Source organism: Capra hircus, chromosome 5 (assembly GCF_001704415.2).
Source record: "Capra hircus breed San Clemente chromosome 5, ASM170441v1, whole genome shotgun sequence".
Taxonomy (NCBI): domain Eukaryota; kingdom Metazoa; phylum Chordata; class Mammalia; order Artiodactyla; family Bovidae; genus Capra; species Capra hircus.
Window position 1 is genome coordinate 86,503,492 of NC_030812.1, and position 20,225 is coordinate 86,523,716.

General features: G+C 42.3%; 1 protein-coding gene and 1 pseudogene across 2 annotated transcripts in view; both read left to right on the forward strand.

Moving 5' to 3' along the window:
- ST8SIA1 (ST8 alpha-N-acetyl-neuraminide alpha-2,8-sialyltransferase 1) overlaps window positions 1-20,225 on the forward strand; it is a 180,861-nt gene that overhangs the window by 73,918 nt on the left and 86,718 nt on the right. The window lies entirely within an intron of this gene.
- LOC102184246 lies at window positions 5,120-5,656 on the forward strand (annotated as a pseudogene).

Genomic DNA, 20,225 nt, shown 5'->3' on the forward strand with positions numbered 1-20,225 from the left:
GACTGCTGCTGCTGCTGCTGCTGCTGCTAAGTCGCTTCAGTTGTGTCCGACTCTGTGCGACCCCATAGACGTCTGACTGACCGTCTATAAATCAGAGGTTCCTATGACCTCCTTCTTGCATTCTATGAGTTTGCTTGAACTGCTCACAGAACTCAAGGAATCTGTTTACTTGTTCCATTACCGATTTATTACAAAGGCTATTAGAGGATACAGATCAACAGCCTGATGAAGAGTTACATAGAGCAATGTCCCCGACAAAGGAGCTTCTGTTCTTGGGGACCTTGGGGCTTTGCTTGGTGGCAAGTGGAAGCACCCTGTTTCCACAACCTGGAAGATCTCTGACCCTCATCCTTGGGGTGTTTTATGATGGTTTTATTATGTCAGCATGACTGACTAGCACATTGACCATTAGTATTTGATTCAACTGTTGGCCACTCTCCTCTCCCTGGAGATCCAGGGAGTGAGACTGAAACTTCCAATCCTCTGTTCATGATGAGTCCCCTTGACAACCAGCCCCCATCCTTAGGTGGTTTCCAAAAGTGACCTTCATTAGCATAAACCCAGTTGTGGTGTGAAGGGGCTTGTGATGAATAACAAAACACCCATTTCACCTTTGTGGCTCTGAAGGAGTTTCAGGAACTGGGGAAGGGAAGGGAAGTGAAGTGAAGTCACTCAGTCGTGTCTGACTCTTTGCGACCCTGTGGACTGTAGCCCTCCAGGCTCCTCTGTCCATGGGATTCTCCAGGCAAGAATACTGGAGTGGGTTGCCATTTCCTTCTCCAGGGGATCTTCCCAACCCGGGTCTCCTGCATTGCAGGCAGATGCTTTATCCTCTGAGCCACCAGGGAAGCCCCCAGGAACTGGTGACAAGAGACCAAATATTATAAAAGATGCTCCCTTCACTCATATTACTCAGGAAATTCCAAGGGTTTGGGGAGCCGTAAGGCCAGAACTGTGGATGAAGACCAAATATCTTTCAGAAACATATTTTAGTCATCTGAATGACCAAATATATTTGTTCCTTATAAATCACATCACATCTGTCATAGAGAAGTCCAGGTTCTCAGAGGGAAGCACTTTATTCTCTGTACATTGCTTCTTTATTATAGGAATCCAGAACACGATTCCACTGCCATTAACTACCTCAGGGCATTTATTCTGTCATCATTGATTGAATGCCGGTGATAGAGAAAAAATATGTAGGGAATGGAATCTAAACATCTGGGTTTTAGACCTGGCCTTTCTATGATGGTATTTGTCATCTCAGGAAAGTCATTAGTGGTTGTAACTATTTTCAGCCTGAATTTTAGAATTTTCAGCTCGGAATTGATAATACCTGGTGTTCATAGTTCAGTGTTCTTATGAGAAACAAAGTTAAAATGAGAATAGGGATGTAAAAGTACTTTGTAATGAATGCATGATGCAAACATATAATGATGTTACTTTTATTGTCTTTTTAAGCATTTATGGTATGTAAGCATTTCTTAGGAATTTTGGTAATAAAGGAACCAATGGGGGAGTGGAAGCACTAGAAAAGGGGTCAGTTTTCCATGCTGGTGAGTAGTGAGGAGATAAATCTGGTGAGTCTTGGATTTGGGAAAATAGAAAGAAGTGATGGAGAATGCCTCAGACTCTGGCAGTCAGACATTTGTATCATTATAGTTGGCTAATGATGATGATATGCTGAAATGTGACGTGAGAAATATGCAATGTGAGAAACATTATTAATTTCTAGTGAATTAAGATGCTGTGTCCAAACAGTGGATTAACTATTGTACCTCATACTGTTCTATAATTGAGAAGATAAGGAGAGTGGGTCATCCCAGGATTTCCACATGTCTGTTATCCTCAGAGGAGAGGAAAGCACAAGATGAGAAGTGAGTTGTGGATGAATCTAGAGTCTGTCATTCAGCATGAAGTAAGTCAGAAAGAGGAAAACAGATATAGAATATAGCACGTATATTGGGGTTTCCCTGGTGGCTCGGTGCTAAAGAATCTGCCTGCCAATGCAGTTAATGCGGGTTTTATCCCTTGGTTGAGAAGATCCCCTGGAGCAGAAAATGGCAACAGACTCCAGTATTCTTGCCTGAGAAATCCTATGGACAGAGAAACCTGATGGGCTACAGTTCATGGGGTCACAAAAAAATCAGACATCACTTAGTGACTAAACAACAACACATATATGTGGAATCTGGAAAAATGGTACTGATGAACCTATTTGCAGGACAGGAATAGAGACACAGAGTAGAGAACAGATGTGTGGACGCAATGAGGGGAGAGGGTGGGACTAATTGAAGATTAGGATTGATATATATACACTACACTACCATTGTAAGACAGATAGCTAGTGGGAGCCTGCTGTATAGCACAGAGGGCTTGGCTTGGTGCTCTGTGATAACCTAGAGGGGTGGGATGGGCGGGGGGTGGTGGGTCTCAAGAGAGGAGATATATGTATACATATAGCCGATTCACATTGTGGTACAGCAAAAACTAACACAACATTGTAAAGCAATTATACTCCAATTAAAAGAAACATAAAAGGAAAAAAAAAATGAGTTGCCCCACAGAGTAGTTGAAGGTAAACTGAAAGATGTGTTTGTCTTTCAAACTTAAAAATAATTATAAGTTAAGATCTTTCTCTAATGAAAATTGGGCTTGCCTGGTACCTCAGATGGTAAAGACTCTGCCTGCAATGCTAGGAGATCTGGGCTGGATCTCTGGGTAGGGAAGATCCCCTGGAGGAGGAAATGGCAACCCACTCCAGTATTCTTGCCTGGGGAATTCTATGGACAAAGGAACCTGGCAGGCTACAGTCCAGGGAGTTGCAAAGAGTTGGACATGACTGAGCAACAAACACTTTCTCTTTTCTAATAAAATTATCACAGGTTGTCTATGGTTGAAAATAAAATGGAAATGAGATGTAATGAGTGGTCTATCTTGCCATGGTATGGACCTTTTTAAAATGTTTGGCAGTGTATAAAATTTAGTGCAAAGACTGATCATGGCTCAGACATACAACTTCCTGGAAACAATTGAAAAGCCTGCTTGGCACCAGTTACCACTGAGTCAGATCTCATCCACTGGTGTGATGGGAGTGATAACTCTTTTCAGGAGGTTTGCATGTTTCATAGACCATTTTCTTCTTAGATTTGGTTGACATGACAGGATATTTTCCTGCACAGAAAGCTGGTATATCTTTGTTTTTCTTCAGCTGTTGTCTTTATCTTGGTCCTTCTTACGGGCCAATGTCCAGATGTAGAGAGGCATTTCTGATTCTGATTTCATTTTGAGCTTTTGTTTTCATACCAGGAAGCCTCAGTTTCTTTTATGCTCTTGATGTACTCATTTGCATTTCTTAACTCTATTAGCGATCTCTTAACTGCATAACAGAGAAGGCAATGGCACCCCACTCCAGGACTCTTGCCTGGCAAATCCCATGGACAGAGGAGCCTGGTAGGCTGCAGTCCATGGGGTTGCTAAGAGTTGGGCACGACTGAGTGACTTCACTTTCACTTTTCACTTTCCTGCATTGGAGAAGGAAATGGCAACCCACTTCAGTGTCCTTGCCTGGAGAATCCCAGGGACGGTGGAGCCTGGTGGGCTGCTGTCTATGGGGTCGCACAGAGTCGGACACGACTGAAGCGACTTAGCAGCAGCAGCAGCAGTAGTAACTGCATAAAGATACATTTGATTAACTTAGAGCATATCAACACTGAATTTTCTCTGACTTAATTAATTTGGTCGGAATAAAAAGATACAAAGTGAGTGTGGAGAACATTTTCTTAATGTTTGTATCTGTTCAAACCAATTCACTCCCTTTCTTCTGCTAACTGGCCTGTAGGCTTTAGGTCCCTTGGGAGCTGACACAGTGTTCTTGCCATTGTTCGAGGCCTGACACACCTTCTTATCTGCAGGTCAGAGCTTCAGGGTAGACTTGCCCGACAGGGTGAAGAAGGGGCAGTGAGGGGATAGAACAGAGAAGTGAATTTAGCTATGGAGACTAAAAGGAGGTCCAGCCAGTAGTAGCTAAGTAGATTAAGATTCTCAATCTAGGTAACTGTTGTCAGTAACCAGGAGATAAGAAGAGGCAAAAGAAAGACAAATACCATATGATATCACTTATATGTCTGGAGTCAGAAAGATGATACAAATAAACTTATCTGCAAGACAGAAACAGACATAGAAAACAGACTTGTGGTTGCCAAGGCGGAGGGGGATGGTGAAGGGATAGAGTGGAAGTTTGGGCTTAGCAGATGCAAACTGTTATATAGAGAAGGCGTAAACAAGGTCTTACTGTATAGCACAGGGAAATGTAGATTCAATATCTGTGATAAATCACAATGAAAAGTATGAAAAAGAATGTGTATATAACCAAACCACTTTGCTATACAGTAGAAATTAATATTGTAAATCAACTATACTTTAATAAAATAAAAAGGAAATAAACGAATGGTTACCAAAGGGGAAAGGGAGGAGAGGGAAGGTTAAATTAAGAGTTTTGGATTAACATACACACACTTCTATATATAAAAAGATAAACAATAAGGGCCTATTGTATAGCACAGGGAACTATATTCAGTATCTTGTAATAACCTGTAATGAAAAGAATCTGAGAAAGAGTAGATGTATATGTGTACCTATATCAATTTGTTGTACACTTGAAAGTAACACAACATTGCAAATCAGTTATACTTCAATTTGAAAAAGAAGAAAAACATAATGTTCCACTAGTGTGAAGCTCTATCCAGAGAGCCAGATTCAGCTGTCATTGATTTCAAGTTTCCAGCCACTAGGCTAGACATTTTGGCAACTGGCAGCTTCAGGGAGGTACAGACCAGGGGAGAACAGGGTCCCATCCTTCTAGAGACTTGGGAGCTGATTCTCTAATCCAGGCAGGGACCCAGGGGAACAGGATGGACGTTTCCAGCATGGAGATTGTTAGGACTTGGCCAAATCATAATGTCTGTCCACACCAAGCTGCAAAAGCAAGAAGCACGTGATTGAGGCCCTCTCCGGGGCCAAGTTCTAGTTTCCTGGCCACCAGAAGCTCCACAGCTCCAAAAAGTAGAGAATTACTGGCTGTTTCCCTTTGCCACACCACCGAAGTTTCTGGTGTCCCATGGGCTGCTGCCCTGCACGGTGTTACGGGTACTGTAAGAAAAAGCCGTACCCAAAGTCTCCCTTCTAAGATCTACATCTTTGACCTGGGGCGGAAGAAGGCAAAAGTGGATGAGTTGCCACTCTGTGGCCACATGGTGTGAGGTAAGCATGAGTAGCTTTCCTCTGAAGCTCTGGAGGCTTCCCTTATTTGTCAGGCAATCACATGGTGAAAAGCTGTGGCAAAGGTGGTTTTCACATCCTTGTGTGGCTCCACCCCATCATGTCATCTGTATCAATAAGATGTTGTTCTGTGCTGGAGCTGATAGGCTCCAGACAGGTATGTGTGGTGCCTTTGGAAAGCCCTAGGGCACAGTGGCCAGGGTCCACATTGGCCAAGTCATAATGTCCATCCCCACAAGCTGAAGAAGGACAAGGAGCATGTGAGGCCCTCTGCAGGGCCAAGTTCAAGTTCCCTGGCGGCCAGAAGATCCACATGTCCAGGAAGTGGAGATTTGCTAAGTCTAATGTGGATGAATTTGAAAACATGAGGGCATGAAACACTGTCATTATGGCTGCAGGTTCAAATGTATCCCTGTTGTTCCAGTCGCTCAGTCATGTTTGACTCTTTGCGACCCCAGGGACTTTGTGACCCCAGCACACCAGGTCTCCCTGTCCCTCAACATCTCCCAAAGCTTGCCCAAGTTCATGTCCATTGCATCAGTGATTCCATCCAGCCATCTCATCCTCTGACGCCCTCTTCTTCTGCCCTCAGTCTTTCCAGCATCAGGGACTTTTCCAATGAGTCGTCTGTTCCCATCAAATGACTTCAGCATCAGTCCTTCCAAGGAGTGTTTGAAGTCAACGATGTTTATTTCATCCCTAATCCTGGCCTAATAGGGACAGTTTTTGAGAACAAGGCAGAGGTACATTTCTAGAACTGAGTCTGAGCTGGGCACCAGGAATCTGGAAGAACAATGTGGGACTGTGTTTTGAAAATAAGACAGAAGCCAAGTTACCAGCGTCACACCACAAGGCTGGAGGCAGAAGACCGTGGGTAACTTGATGGTGGTTCCCACAACTTTGGGTGGCTACTTTCCCAGATCATTTCCCTGAAGCCAGGGCTGGTCCACATTTCCCAGGGCTCAGGCCAAGTCTGCAGTGACCTGATTGTGGGTTCAGGCTGAGAATTAGGCCTGATAAAGAAGAATTTTCTAGACAAAATATTAAGTTCTTACCCTCTCTTGGGTCACCTCTGTGGAGGACACAGACGCTCAGTGAAGGAGAGAATCTGGGCAGATTGTTAACCAAGACAATGTATTAGCAGTTTGTCTGAAAAATATGGGGCTTCCCTGGTGACTCAGAGAGTAAAGAATCCGCCTCCAATGCAGGAGACCTGAGTTCGATTCCTTGGTGGGGAAGATCCCTCGGAAAAGGAAATGGTTCCCCATTCCAATATTCTTGCGTGGAGAATTCCATGGACAGAGGAGGCTGGTGGGATAGGTGACAGGCTAAGTGTGGTGAAATTTAGGATGAATAGAGTGTGGATCAAGATTTGCTGACTGTAATGGAAACAGAAGTGCTTTCTGAGGATAACCAATATTTTATACTCTGAAAACTATTACACATAAAATTTTTCTTGCTACATTTTATTTTTCCTGTCTGCTGAGACTCAGACTTTTAACTCTTTGCTAAGGAAAATAAAAAGGTGCTGAGCAAAACAACAATAGCAAATTAAATTAATTCGAGAATTTTTACTCTGGGCGATCTGCTGTTAATGCACTGGCTAGCAGCTCCTTATAAGTATATGACTATTTTGCTTAAATTTTGCTCTTCTTAGGGTTCGGTCTACTCTGATGAGTTGGCCAAAAGTTTCATTTGGGTTTTTCCATACCATCTTACAGAAAAACCCGAATGAACCTTTAGGCCGATCTAATACAATTTGGGGTCTTATCTACTATTCAGATGATAGCACATTCACAAAGTATTATTATTCTGGAACCGTAGAACATATACATTTCCAAATTGTTTTTTTTTTTTTTCTTGTTAAAGTCTGACATAGATGTTGACTGTTACACACAAGGTCATTAAGAAATGACGTAACTGCAGTTGGCAGGTGCTTCCAGATGAGATGGAGATTGTTGGAGTTCTTCAAACCTGAAGGCCAGTGATATGTATGGACTCCAGGGAAAAGTATAGTATTTCTTTTCCAGTAAAATAAGCCTTAATCTTAATTTTCGGAGAAGGCAATGGCATCCTACTCCAGTACTCTTGCCTGGAAAATCCCATGGATGGAGGAGCCTTGAAGGCTGCAGTCCATGGGGTCGCTGAGGGTCGGACATGACTGAGCCACTTCCCTTTCACTTTTCACTTTCATGCATTGGAGAAGGAAATGGCAACCCGCTTCAGTGTTCTTGCCTGGAGAATCCCCTGGACGGGGGAGCCTGGTGGGCTGCCGTTTATGGGGTTGCACAGAGTCGGACACGACTGAAGCGACTTAGCAGCAGCAGCAGCAATCTTAATTTTATTTGTATTTACTTATTTATTTACAAATATCTATTGGTCCTGTTCAAGTGTCATTTTTTTAAAGAAGTATAGCTGATTTACAATATCATGTTAGTTATGGGTATACAGCACAGTTGTACGTATATATACATCTATATATGTATGTATTTTTTTTCATATTCTTTTCCCTTATTACAAAGAACTGAGTATAGTTTCCTGTGCTTTCCAGTAGGTCCTTGTTGATTATATAAAAACTATAGTACTTCTATGTGATCCATAAAATTTAGTACAAATCGAAAATCAACAACATATAATCAGAGTTGAGTTACATTTTAAAATAAGGCTTTGCTGCCACAGAAATTCCCTTTCACGTTTGTTGAACTTGCCACCAAAATGAATATGCGCTGTGCCAGCAAAACTATGCTTTCCTAAAATTTAGGTAATTCTGTATAAAATAGAGACTTGACACATTCATTCATCAGGCATTTATTAAGCAACTTCTGTTGTGTACTAGGGACTGGACGCACTCCTGGGGAGGTGGTGGTGAGTGAAAAGAGACCCTTTCTCTCCCCTTATTTGGGTCCTGTCTTCAGTGTCCCAGAGACTCCTTACCTTCCACATGTTCAAAATTTAACTCTCTCCCTCCCCATCAGCTTTTCTTTATTCCCTGCTGCAGGAAATGATACCATAACCCACTCAATCACCGGAGTTGTACTTCTGTTTGAGTCCATCCTCTGTACCAACCACTTTTCCAGTGCTGTTTCCTTTTGTAAATATCTCTTGATTCCACCCCCTCTTTCAAGACCTCTCTGCCACTGCAGTAGGTCAGGGTTTGTCATCTGTTACATAGGTTCATTCGAGAACTTTCTGACAAGTTTCACTGTTAACGAACTTGCCTCCCTGCAATGCCCTGCACCCTGATGCCAATGGCTGTCGTTACAAAATGTAAATGGTTAGGCTGCTCCTCTCTGCTTGCCATGCAAGTAAACAAAAGCAAGTGGCCAGACTGAACACTCGCCAAGCCTTCTGGAGCAGGGTCAGCGCAGGAGACTCATGGAGAAGGACAAGTAGCAGCTGGCAGATACTCTGCTGCCTTTGCATGATTAAAAATGATGAGATTCTAGATGTTCAAGACTCCAGGAGAGGGACCGTTAAGCTAGGCTGGCGTATTAATCATCTAATTAGGAGTGCTAACTCTTCCCCTCATGTGATCAAAAAACTGTGGTGTTTTTGTACTAAGATACAGATGCGAAGAGTTGACTCATTGGAAAAGACTCTGATGCTGGGAGGGATTGGGGGCAGGAGGAAAAGAGGATGACAGAGGATGAGATGGCTGGATGGCATCTCCGACTTGATGGACGTGAGTTTGAGTGAACTCCGGGAGATGGTGATGGACAGGGAGGCCTGGCGTGCTGCAGTTCATGGGGTCGCAAAGAGTCAGACACGACTGAGCGACTGAACTGAACTGAACTGAACTGACAGCAGAGCTTGACTTTGTCTTGGTTTATCATCTCAGAGTTTGTGGCTGATGGTGAGCCCTCTGTAGTCATGACTAGCAGCCAGAGGACACGCCTTCCACCCATGGGTGAACGACATAGCTTGCCAGAAAAGGGATTTATCAATTGGCTCAGGGATGGGTAAGAGTTGCCCTCTTGCCTGGCATGATGGGAGGGCTGGGATCCTGCCTTGCTGTTGGCCTGGATTGAGGGCCTTCAGTGACAGACCTCTGCTGGCCTCAATGGTGCTTTTACCAGAGGCCACTTCCTTTTTTAGACCGCAGGCACTCAGTCTTAGACAAGTTAATCCTGCCTGATTACCACCTATAGATAAAGGTCAGACTTCATTCAGTGGCACACAGGCCTTCAATATCTGAACTCTTGGAGAATATACGATGGTATCAGTTTAGTAATAGCCATCCACCTTCTTTCCCCTGCTGCTTATTACTTTATACAATTGATTCTCAAACAACAAGGGTTTGAAGTGCACGGGACCACTTATATGCCAATTTTTTTCAATGGTAAATACTAAAGTACTGCTTCATCTCCTGTGGCTTGAAACTCAGATTCAGAACCGTGAATACAGAGGAACCATGTATAAGAAGGGCTGACTATAAGTTAACATGAGAACGTTTTTGACTGTGCAGACGATTGGGCTCCCTAACCACCCTTCCCCCTACATTCAAGAATCAGCTGTACTCTGTGATTACCACGTAACTTGCATTTCCCCTCAAAAGTTGTGCTTTTTTATTCCCTCTGCCCAGCATACTCTTTCTTTCATTGTCTGATAATTCTTCTTTACCTTTCAAGATCCAGCTAAAGCATCCCAGTTTCCTCTCCAAAATCTCTGTTGCCTGCCATGTCAACTAAAAATCTGCTCTCCCCCTCCTCTGCCCTGCCCAAATTTGTGTATATCTCCATCACTGCACTACTGAATAGCAGTGATTTGTTCATATGCTTTCTGCACACCAGAAAGCTTCTGAGGGCAGTATCTAGATAGGGCCTGGCACGTAGCATGGCAGATGGGAAGTGAAAACAAGCTGAATTAACAATAGGAGAGAGAGTTGTTCTTCCAGAGCTTTTGCAACCACATGACTGCAGCTTCATTCTTTTGGAAGGAGATGCTGCCTGTGCTGGAAGGACCCAGGATCAGTCCTGTGAAGTCCACAATACTGGGAGGAGGAAAGGGAGTGGGTGTTAACAACGACCCACGTTGTATGGGATGTGGCATGCCCGAGATCACTTAGGGTTTCATTCTAGTTTTTAGATGAACACGATCATACAGTTTTAAAGTTAAGCCACAGTTTTGGTGCTGGACATGTAGTTGTTATAATAAGTCCCCTACATATGAATGAGTTTTGTTTCAAGGATGCATTCATAAATCCAATATTTTTTAAATCCAACAAAGTTAGCCTAGGTACCTAAACTAACAATCTATTATATAGTATAGTACTATAATAGATTTATAATACTTTCACCCAAATAATACATAAAAATACAAAAATAAAAACATTTTTAGTCTTATAGTACAGTACCTTGAGAAGTGCAGTAGTACAGTCCAAAGCATATGGGGGCTGGCATCGAGTGAACAGGCAAGAAGAGTTACTGACTGGAGGAGGGAGAGGAGGTAGGAGATGGTAGAGCTGATGGATAGTCAGCAATAGGAGACAGAAGGCAAACTGCAATTTCACTGATGCCTGACATTGATGAAACACACATTCACATCTTTGAAAGTTTGCAACTTGAAGGTTTGTATATAAGGGAATTACTGTATTTTATTTTAGTTTGTTTTGTTATTATTAAACCAGTTTTCAAATATATTATTCTTGAGAAATTGTTATTGGATAGAGCTGAAGGGCATTTGAATGTTTGAGAAGATATCTCTTTGTCTTTCACATCTCTCTTCCTTATTTTCCACCTTTGCCTCTCCCCTGCTGTTCCAGGTGACAGTGGCCTCTTGCCCAGGATTTTATAATAGTCCCTTATTGGCCTTCTTCTATCTTATCTGGCCTCCTCTCCAGTCGATTTCCAAATTGCAGCCTGAGTTACTGCTTTAGAATGCAAATCAGATTGTGTCATCCCATTGTTTAAAATCCTTGAGCTATCCCATTGATTTCAGGATAAGACAGACTTCTTAGGCCCACAAGGCTCTGCCTACTCTGTTCCCTGCCTGGAGCTCTGGCATCCGTTTGCACGGTGCTCCCTCTCACCCTTGACTCTTCACCTTTCTGGCCTGCTTTCAGTCCCTAATAAACACTATGTGCTCTCTTTCTATACAGCTTTTTGACACTCTGTCTCTTTCCCTGGAAAGCTCTTATGTTCTCTTATCTGGTTCACTCATGTTAATCCCTTGGATCCTGTTTGAATATCAGTTCCTTCAGGTACCTTTCTTCAGATACCTCTCATTTATCACTTCAGATTCAGTTGTTTTAAGTATTTGATTCAAGGTTCTCTCTCATTTGAGACAGTATTCACTGTCCCAGGGACAGTATTTAGTTTGGGAGGATAGGGAGCTCTGTAGTACTTTCTGTTACCAAGTCTCAGCTCGTATTGCTTGCCACACGACAGGCCAGTCAGTCAGTGAAGAGATGAGATGTTTGGACAAGGAATCATGACTTTATCCAGAAAACCCTCAGACCGAGAAGATGACAGACTAGTGTCCCAAAGATCCATCTTACCCAAATTCGGATTCAGGCTTCTGTACTAAAAGGGGAAGAGGTATGGCTGGTTTTTGCAAACTTCTTGGTGCAGAATCCTTTTGTTCTTGTAGTTGTCTCCATAGGTCAGGTAAATATACAAGAAGACAAATGTTATTTTCTAGGACATCCTGTAAACATCAGGAAGACAAATGTTATTGTCTGTTCTGCAACTTTTTATCTCGATATGAATGAAAGTGTTATAGCTTTAAAAGTCAAGCCTGGGAGGCAGAGCTTTGAGAAAGAGCTGTTGTATATATTTCAGGTTTGTTCTCTGTTACAGTATCTCAGTTATTACCCTGAAGCTTGGGATGTGATAGAGGTTCAGTAAATTTAGTGGAAGGACTGAAGCAGCTTGATTTTACTGTGTAAAATCACCAACTGTAATCCTGGTAGACCTCCCAACTAGGTGTGGCATATATATATACACACACACACATATATATATATACACACGCACATATATATTTATATGTAAGAAACTTGGAGTTCATTATCACAGAGCAGAGGGGGAAAGCCCCACATTGGATGCAGTCACTTGGGAAACCTCTAAATGATTGTCTGAGACTGAAGCCTGTAAGAGAAGCCTGGTGGTGATGCTCAAGCAGAGTTGAACAGCCCAAATAGACATTGAACCCCTAGTGTTGCTGCAACTATTATTGCCCTTAGGTGGTTATTTATCAATACAGGGTCTCAGGTGTTGCAGTGAAATCAATCTTGCAAGATACCACAATGAAGAAATTGCTCCTCTTTCCAAAGATTTAAAATCACTGTCAGTGATGTCAGTTCAGCCAGGCTTTGCCCTCTGCCCAAGCAGAACTAAAGGGCAGGAGCAGTGATGGAGCTAGAAGAATAGGTGTCCCCTGGGTCTTCTCCCTGCCTGGAGCTGGCATCCCCAGGCTCTAAGCCCCCGTGTTGAGGCCATCATGCTGTCTTCTTTAATCTTCCAGCCATCAGATATCCCAGCACCAATTTTCTTGCAAAACAAACGTGTGGGATTTGTATTTTGAAATGACGGCTCTTACAATACCACCATCTTTTCAATTAACATACTCCTTCCCTGCTTGTTTTAGGTATCTTGCCTCAGCTGCTAGAGGGAAACATTTTTTAGTCTTTGTAGCACTGCAGAGCCAAAATGTTTAGGAAACAAACCAATCAATATAGCTCCCAAACAACCTCTTACCAGAGACTGTAATAATATTTTAGCCCCTTGGAACTCTAGTAAGGAAAAATATTTCAGCCAGATTATAGACACTAACTAGTATGTTGAGTGTGCGGTTAGAAAAATCATCTTTTGACTTGAAAAGTTCATGACTTTTCTGGGAAGTAGTAAAAGCCATCAATTAAGTAATCCTCTTAAGACTTCTTTTTCAGATTGTAATCCCATTTCATGAAAAACCTTGCAACTAAAGTAGTGAAATGCTCTATAATATTCAGAAGGAAGAAGATAGAACAGGTCAAAAATTAAAAGTCAATGACAGGCATTAAGTTCTTAAGGCATTTTATCACTTCATTGCTGACCTTTCCCTTAAGGAACAAATAGAGGCAAGGAAAGGTTTAGAACATGAAGATTTAGGTCCAGAAAATTAAATCATGGTGAGGATTTGTCAGCTGTGAGGTGGATTAAGTGAGGACTAGGAGACCTTGGGGGCAGGAAAGGCAAACTGTTATCATATTAGTAAAAAAAAATAGTGGCATTAAAATGTAGTGGATTATGTCATGTCTTTAAAAAGAGAGTGCCTGAAGGAAACTCGGGTTTTATGCTTTAGTTTGTAAAAACCACTGGAATCTTGGTGAATCTCGCTTGCAGATAGTTGAGAGAAGTTGTAAGCTGAATAAGGCAGGAGTATGTAAGCTATGGGGATAGGCAGAGCAGATATGGGGAAGTGGGCACTGGAAAAATGATGGAAAACAGGGAGGAGATCAAAGCAATGTGGCTATTGGTTACGACCAGTACACCCTAAAGGAAATCAGTCCTGAATATTCATTGGAAGAACTAATGCTAAAGCTGAAACTCCAATACTTTGGCCACCTGATGTGAAGAGCTGACTCATTTGAAAAGACCCTGATGCTGGGAAAGATTGAAAGCAGGAGGAGAAGAGGATGACAGAGAATGAGATGGTTGGATGGCATCACCGACTCAATGCACATGGGTTTGGGTGGACTCCGGGAGTTGGTGATGGACAGGGAGGCCTGGCGTGCTGCAGTCCATGGGGTCCCAAAGAGTCGGACACGACTGAGCGACTGAACTGAGCTGAAGTGGTTAATTAATGTTAGTAATTGCTAATATTTACTGAGTAAACGTGCCAGGCTCGGCACGTTTTTTAGTTATCATCCTATCTAATTCTCTTAATACCTCTCAGAAGGTCCTTTTATTTTCATTTGATAGAAGAGAAAACTGAGACTCAGGTTCAGTAAAAATCTCAAGGTCACACAGTGGGTTGGAGAATCTCTGACTCTGTCATTTGTTTCTGTGTTACATCCTCCATGACATTTGAGTCCTTTCCATGACCTGGGCACTTAGAGAATGATTGACAAATCATATGGATGTATTATGTTACCTGTATAAATATGCAGTCTATGTATGTTATTCTTCTATCTGTCTGCAAAGTTTTCTTCAGTTAGGATGTGTTTGAGAAGTGCTGAGGGTTAAATTGGCCAACCTCGAACTTTCTATTGCCAGTGCTGCTATGGGGTTGGTATTATGTTTAGTACACTTGAAAAGAAATCATTCTAGCCTTGAAAATCACCCTGTCAATGCACATTTTTTTCTCACTAAGTCAGTTAAGGGTTATATGAGCCAAATGGTCCATCAAAGCTGCTGCTGACAAAACAATGAAGCTTCATTTACTTGAGAATATTATTGGTAAGTGCAAAAAAGAAAAAAGAAATCTGTGTGTCTCTGGGAAATGAAAGACATCATGGAACTATCCTACAGCACATGAAAGGCTGCCATAGATGCAGGAGAGACAGGGTAGCAGTGAGGAGTGTATGCAAATGAAGATGGCCAAATACATAGAAAAAAGACATAATGGAGTTTCAAATATGTTTCAATTTACTAATTATGACTCTACAATAAGCATAAATGCAAATAAAGCAATGAGTGTAAGTTGCTTATAACTCCTCTACAAGTTCCTTAATTGCAATACTTCTATTTAGAAGAATAATGTTGAACATATTTTTGTTTTAATTCACCATTCTCATTTTAAATTAGAAAAAATAGGTACATTTATTTAAATAATGTATTATTTCTGCTGCTGCTGCTAAGTCGCTTCACTTGTGTCTGACTCTGTGTGACCCCATAGATGGCAACCCACTAGGCTCCTCTGTCCCTGGGATTCTCCAGGCCAGAATACTGGAGTGGGTTGCCATTTCCTTCTCCAATGCATGAAAGTGGAAAGTGAAAGTGAAGTAAATAAATTTATAAAACTGTTACCTTTTAAGTAAAATGTCTAATAAATATTCATGAAAATCAAATATGTTAAATAAAATCTATGAAAGTGTGAGTTAATTATATGTTTGTAATTGGTGCCTCAGAGGGTAAAGTGTCTGCCTGCAATGTGGGAAAACTGGGTTCAGTCCCTGGGTCAGGCAGATCTCCTGGAGGAAGGCCTGGCAACCCATTCCAGTATTCTTGCCTGGGGAATTCCATGGACAGAGGAGTCTAGCGGGCTATAGTCCATGGGGTCTCAAAGAGTCAGACATGACTCTGCAACTAACATACACAGAGTGAAGTGTAGATATACTGTACAGCTGTAGCTGGCTGAGAACTTACTATGTGCTAGGCTTTTTGCTAAACGTTTCATCTGATAAAGGTTTTATCATTTCCATTTTACATGTAGAAATTAAGGCTGAGAGATGTTCATGTGACCCAGGTCTCCCAGCTAGAAACTGGTTCCAAGCTGAGTCTGGATTTGAATTTAGGCCCATTGATGCCAAACCTGGAATATATCCATTTAAACTACACTGCCTTTCTTCAGATTAAGTAACTGCCACAGAATGATTACAACACAATAAAGTCTCTCCTTTAGTATGTCTGGGAGAGATAGCTAAAGGAAATTTCCATTGTGCTTTTCTTATGGAAATGGACGAATACTTGCTCAGTTGCTAACTTCTATTAATATGACCCAAGTTATTTTCAATGCAGGGTACACTGGTGTCAGTGAACCTGGTACAGTTTTTTTCTGGTGGGAAATTTCACAGTGTATGTCAAAAGCCTTAAATATGTGCTTGTCATCTGACCCAGTAATTCCATATAGGAAGGATTTACTTTAAAATAACTGATCAAGTTCTCAAGGTTATATGTATCAGGTCAATATATATATTTCTCATGTGAAATTCTGTGTGTATGGGTTAGGGATGACAATCCAAGAGGAATTCTGTGTGGAATGGGTCAGGGATGACAATCTTTCTGGTGCTTTACATAAAATTAAGCCAACTTGATAGTTTATACAAAAGGAGAAAGAAGAATGGATTCATCTGTTCTTCCTCATCCACCTTCCTGGATTTGCCACAATCTGAAGATGTTTATAGCAGTGTTATTTAACACAAGTGAAAAATTAGGAACCACTTAAATATTCATGGGACTTTCCAGGTGGCTCTAGTTGTAAACAACCCATGTGCCAGTGCAGCAGACGCCAGAGACTCCAGTTCCATCCCTGGGTTGGGAAAACCCCAATGGGATGAAATGGCTACCCACTCCAGTATGCTTGCCTGGAGAATCCCATGGACAGAGGAGCCTGGCAAGCTATGATCCATAGAGTTGTGAAGAAAGCTGAGCGATGAAGAGTTGATGCTTTTCAACTGTGGTGTTGGAGAAGACTCTTGAGGGTCCCTTGGACTGCAAGGAGATCCAACCAGTCCATTCTGCAGGAGATCAGCCCTGGGATTTCTTTGGAAGGAATGATGCTAAAGCTGAAACTCCAGTACTTTGGCCACCTCATGCAAAGAGTTGACTCATTGGAAAAGACTCTGATGCTGGGAGGGATTGGGGGCAGGAGGAGAAGGGGACGACCGAGGATGAGATGGCTGGGTGGCGTCACTGACTCAATGGATGTGAGTCTGGGTGAACTCTGGGAATTAGTGATGGATGGGGAGGCCTGGCGTGCTGCGATTCATGGGGTCGCAAAGAGTCGGACACGACTGAGCGACTGAACTGAACTGAAGCAACTTAGCACTAAAATACTCACAGTAAGGAATTGGTTAAATTATGAGCCACCTATCCAGTCAAATAATATCCTGGCATTAAAATAATGCCCATCGTATCTTGTTAAATAAGATATGCTCATATCTTTAAATAAAGATATGGTATGGGCCCATGCCATTAAATAAGTTATGCCCATCATATCTTGTTAAATAAGCTTGCATGTTGCAATAGCAGGGATAAGATGATCCCATTTTGGTTAGAAAACAAACAACTCTTTGGAATGAGAGGCTTCAGCCACTAAGGGTTGAGAAATCACAGTGGGTAATATCTGAATATGACAATATTATTTTAAAGTAAGGCTTAGGGAGACTTCTCAAAAAACCTTCCATCTGTTGTCTCTTCATATCCTGAATTCTTCCACAGACTGCCTTCTGAAAGGACCTGTTTCTTCTCTGGGCCTGAAAAGGGAGAGAGAGTCTTCCTCATTTTTTGGCTAAAGATTCTCTAACACATGTCTTTTCCTATGTATTTCTGAATAACTTAAGATTTACTCTCATCTGTAGCTTCCTGTGCTGTGTGCTGTGCTTAGTTGCTCAGTCATGTCTGACTCTGCGACCTCAGGGACTATAGCCCACCATGATCCTCTGTCCATTGGATTCTCCACCCAGGAATACTGGAGTGGGTTTCCATGCCCTTCCCCTCTAGCTTCCTGCTCTTTGAATAAATATAAATCTGCTAGGGCCCTCCCTGCGTTCTAGAGGAAAAATTGCTACCAGCAAGCCAAAACTGTCCCTCGAATATATTTTGTTTGGCTTTTACAGTTTTTTTTTTTTTAAGCCATGTGAACTATACGATCAATATTAAAGACTAGATTTCATATAAAAATATGGATTTTTAGTTTTCCTTAGGAAAAACATCAGTATATCTGGCAGCACTGGGTCCCAGTGCCCATCAGCAGAGTATGGATCAGTTCCTGATCATTTCAGTTTGATCAGGTGTCCTCTGTTTACCCCAGTCCTCAGCACTCCCTATTGTTTTCCTTCCATTCTGCTTGTGCTTCCAACCTGGATTCTGTAGATGTGTGATTTTGCAACTTCTCTATGCTAGACTCTTTTTAGCTCAGCTGCTAACCTTTATACCAGTGGTCTGAGAAAGTTAACAGATTTGCTTCATTTGCTTATATTCTTGGCATTTCTGGGTAGGTAAATCAATCATCTCAATGGACATGGGTTTGAGCAAGCTCGGGAGTTGGTAAAAGACAGGGAAGCCTGGCCTGCTGCAGTCCATGGAGTCGCAAAGAGTAGGACACGACTGAGCAACTAAACTGAACTGAAATTAATCAATCAAATGAAAACATCTATATATACTGACCACTGTAAGTATGCAGATGCTTTCATCGTACTTATTGTGGTCAGTGTGTAATGTCTGAGGACATTAAGAGTTACAAGACATGCTTTATACTCTTGGTTGGCTTATTCTCCATTTGTGGAAGATGACTGTATTCATACAATGGAGGATAGCAATTGGTACCAAATGCCTAGTGTCTAGATTGGTTACAGGGTGTAGGTTTTTTGGTGGCAGTGGGCAGGACTGTGGATGACAATCCCAGAAAATTAGATTTGTCAGGGGAAGTGCTAAGGAAGGAAGACCTTAGCCTGTATTTGAAAGTTGGCAGAATCTGGTGACTCACAATCTTTATTGTGCACGTGAATTTGAAGGAAAAGGGTACCCGCTCCAGAAGTCTGGCCTTGAAAAGAGTCAGACACGCCTGAGTGCACTTTCAACTTTTCATGCTGTACTCAGAAATAGTGATTCAAGAGGGCTGAGGTGGGACCAAGAATATTGTTGTTATTTAGTCGATTCATTGTGTCTGACTCTTTTGCGACCCTATGGACTGTAGCCCACCAGACTCCTCTGTCCATGGGATTTCCCAGGCAACAATACTGGAGTGGGGTTGCCATTTCCTACTCCAGGGGATCTTCCCAACCCAGCGATCGAACCGGCATCTCCCCAAATGGCAGGTGTATTCTTTACCTCTGATCCACCAGCAAAGCCAGGACCAAGAATCAGTTCAGTTCAGTTCAGTCACTCAGTCGTGTCTGGCCAAGAATACTCATCTCAACTATGCATGGCAGGGTGATTCTGATTTCCCAGACAACAATTCTGGAGTGAGTTGCCATGCCGTCCTTCAGGGGATTTTCCCAGCCCGAGGATCGAACCCACATCTCCTGCAGCTCCTGCATTGCTGGCAGATTCTTTACTCACTGAGCTATCTTTTATATATAGTAGTGTGTATATTTCAGGGCTTCCCAAGTGGCTCAGTTAATAAAGAATCTGCCTGCAATACAGGAGACACAGGCAGACACCAGTAGGATCTGTGGGTCGGGAAGATCCCACAGAGGAGGAGGGCACGGCAACCCACTCCAGTGTTCCTGCCTGGAGAATCCCATGGACAGAGGAGCCCAGCAGAGCTACAATCCAAAGGGTCACAGAGAATCAGACGTGACTGAGCATGCATGCATTCCTGTATAAAAGATAAATAATAAGATAAATATATTATTTATCTGTATAAACAGATAAATAATAAGAACCTATTGCATAGCACAGAGAACTCTTTGAAGAGAGTAATAGGTTATTATCTCTGTAATAACCTATATGGGAAAAGAATCTTAAAAAGCATAGAAACATGTACATGTATAACTGATTCAGTTTGCTGTACACATGAAACTAATGAAGCATTGCCAATCGACTATACTTCAATAAAAAATTAATAAAAACATTTTTTAAATGAGGAAATCAAGTGGGGGAATATTCTCTTCCAGAGTTACTGGCTTCTGAGCTTCCTACCTCCCTCAACTGCATTTTTAAAAAAATCTGTCATCCTTACTTGTGAGAAAAAAAGGAAAAGTTGTTTCCAGAGCACCCCTTTTCCCAGTTTTGCTCCCTTAGTCATCTCCCAGGAATGCTCCCCACCAATGAACCTCCAATCAGCTACATTTTACAGCCTCTAAATTCCGTACTCACATCCTTACCTCTGTTTATTTCACCCTCCCACCCTCCCCAGTTCCTTCAGTGTGGCCCATGTATGTCAGAATCACCCTGCCATGCTTATTAGAGATGCTTATTCTTGGTCCTGGGCTTCCCTAGTGGATCAGCAGTAAAGAATCCACCTGCCATTGCGGGAGATGCCAGTTCGATCCCTGGGTTAGGAAGATCCCCTGGAATAGGAAATGGCAACCCCACTCCAGTATTGTTGCCTAGGAAATCCCATGGACAGAGGAGTCT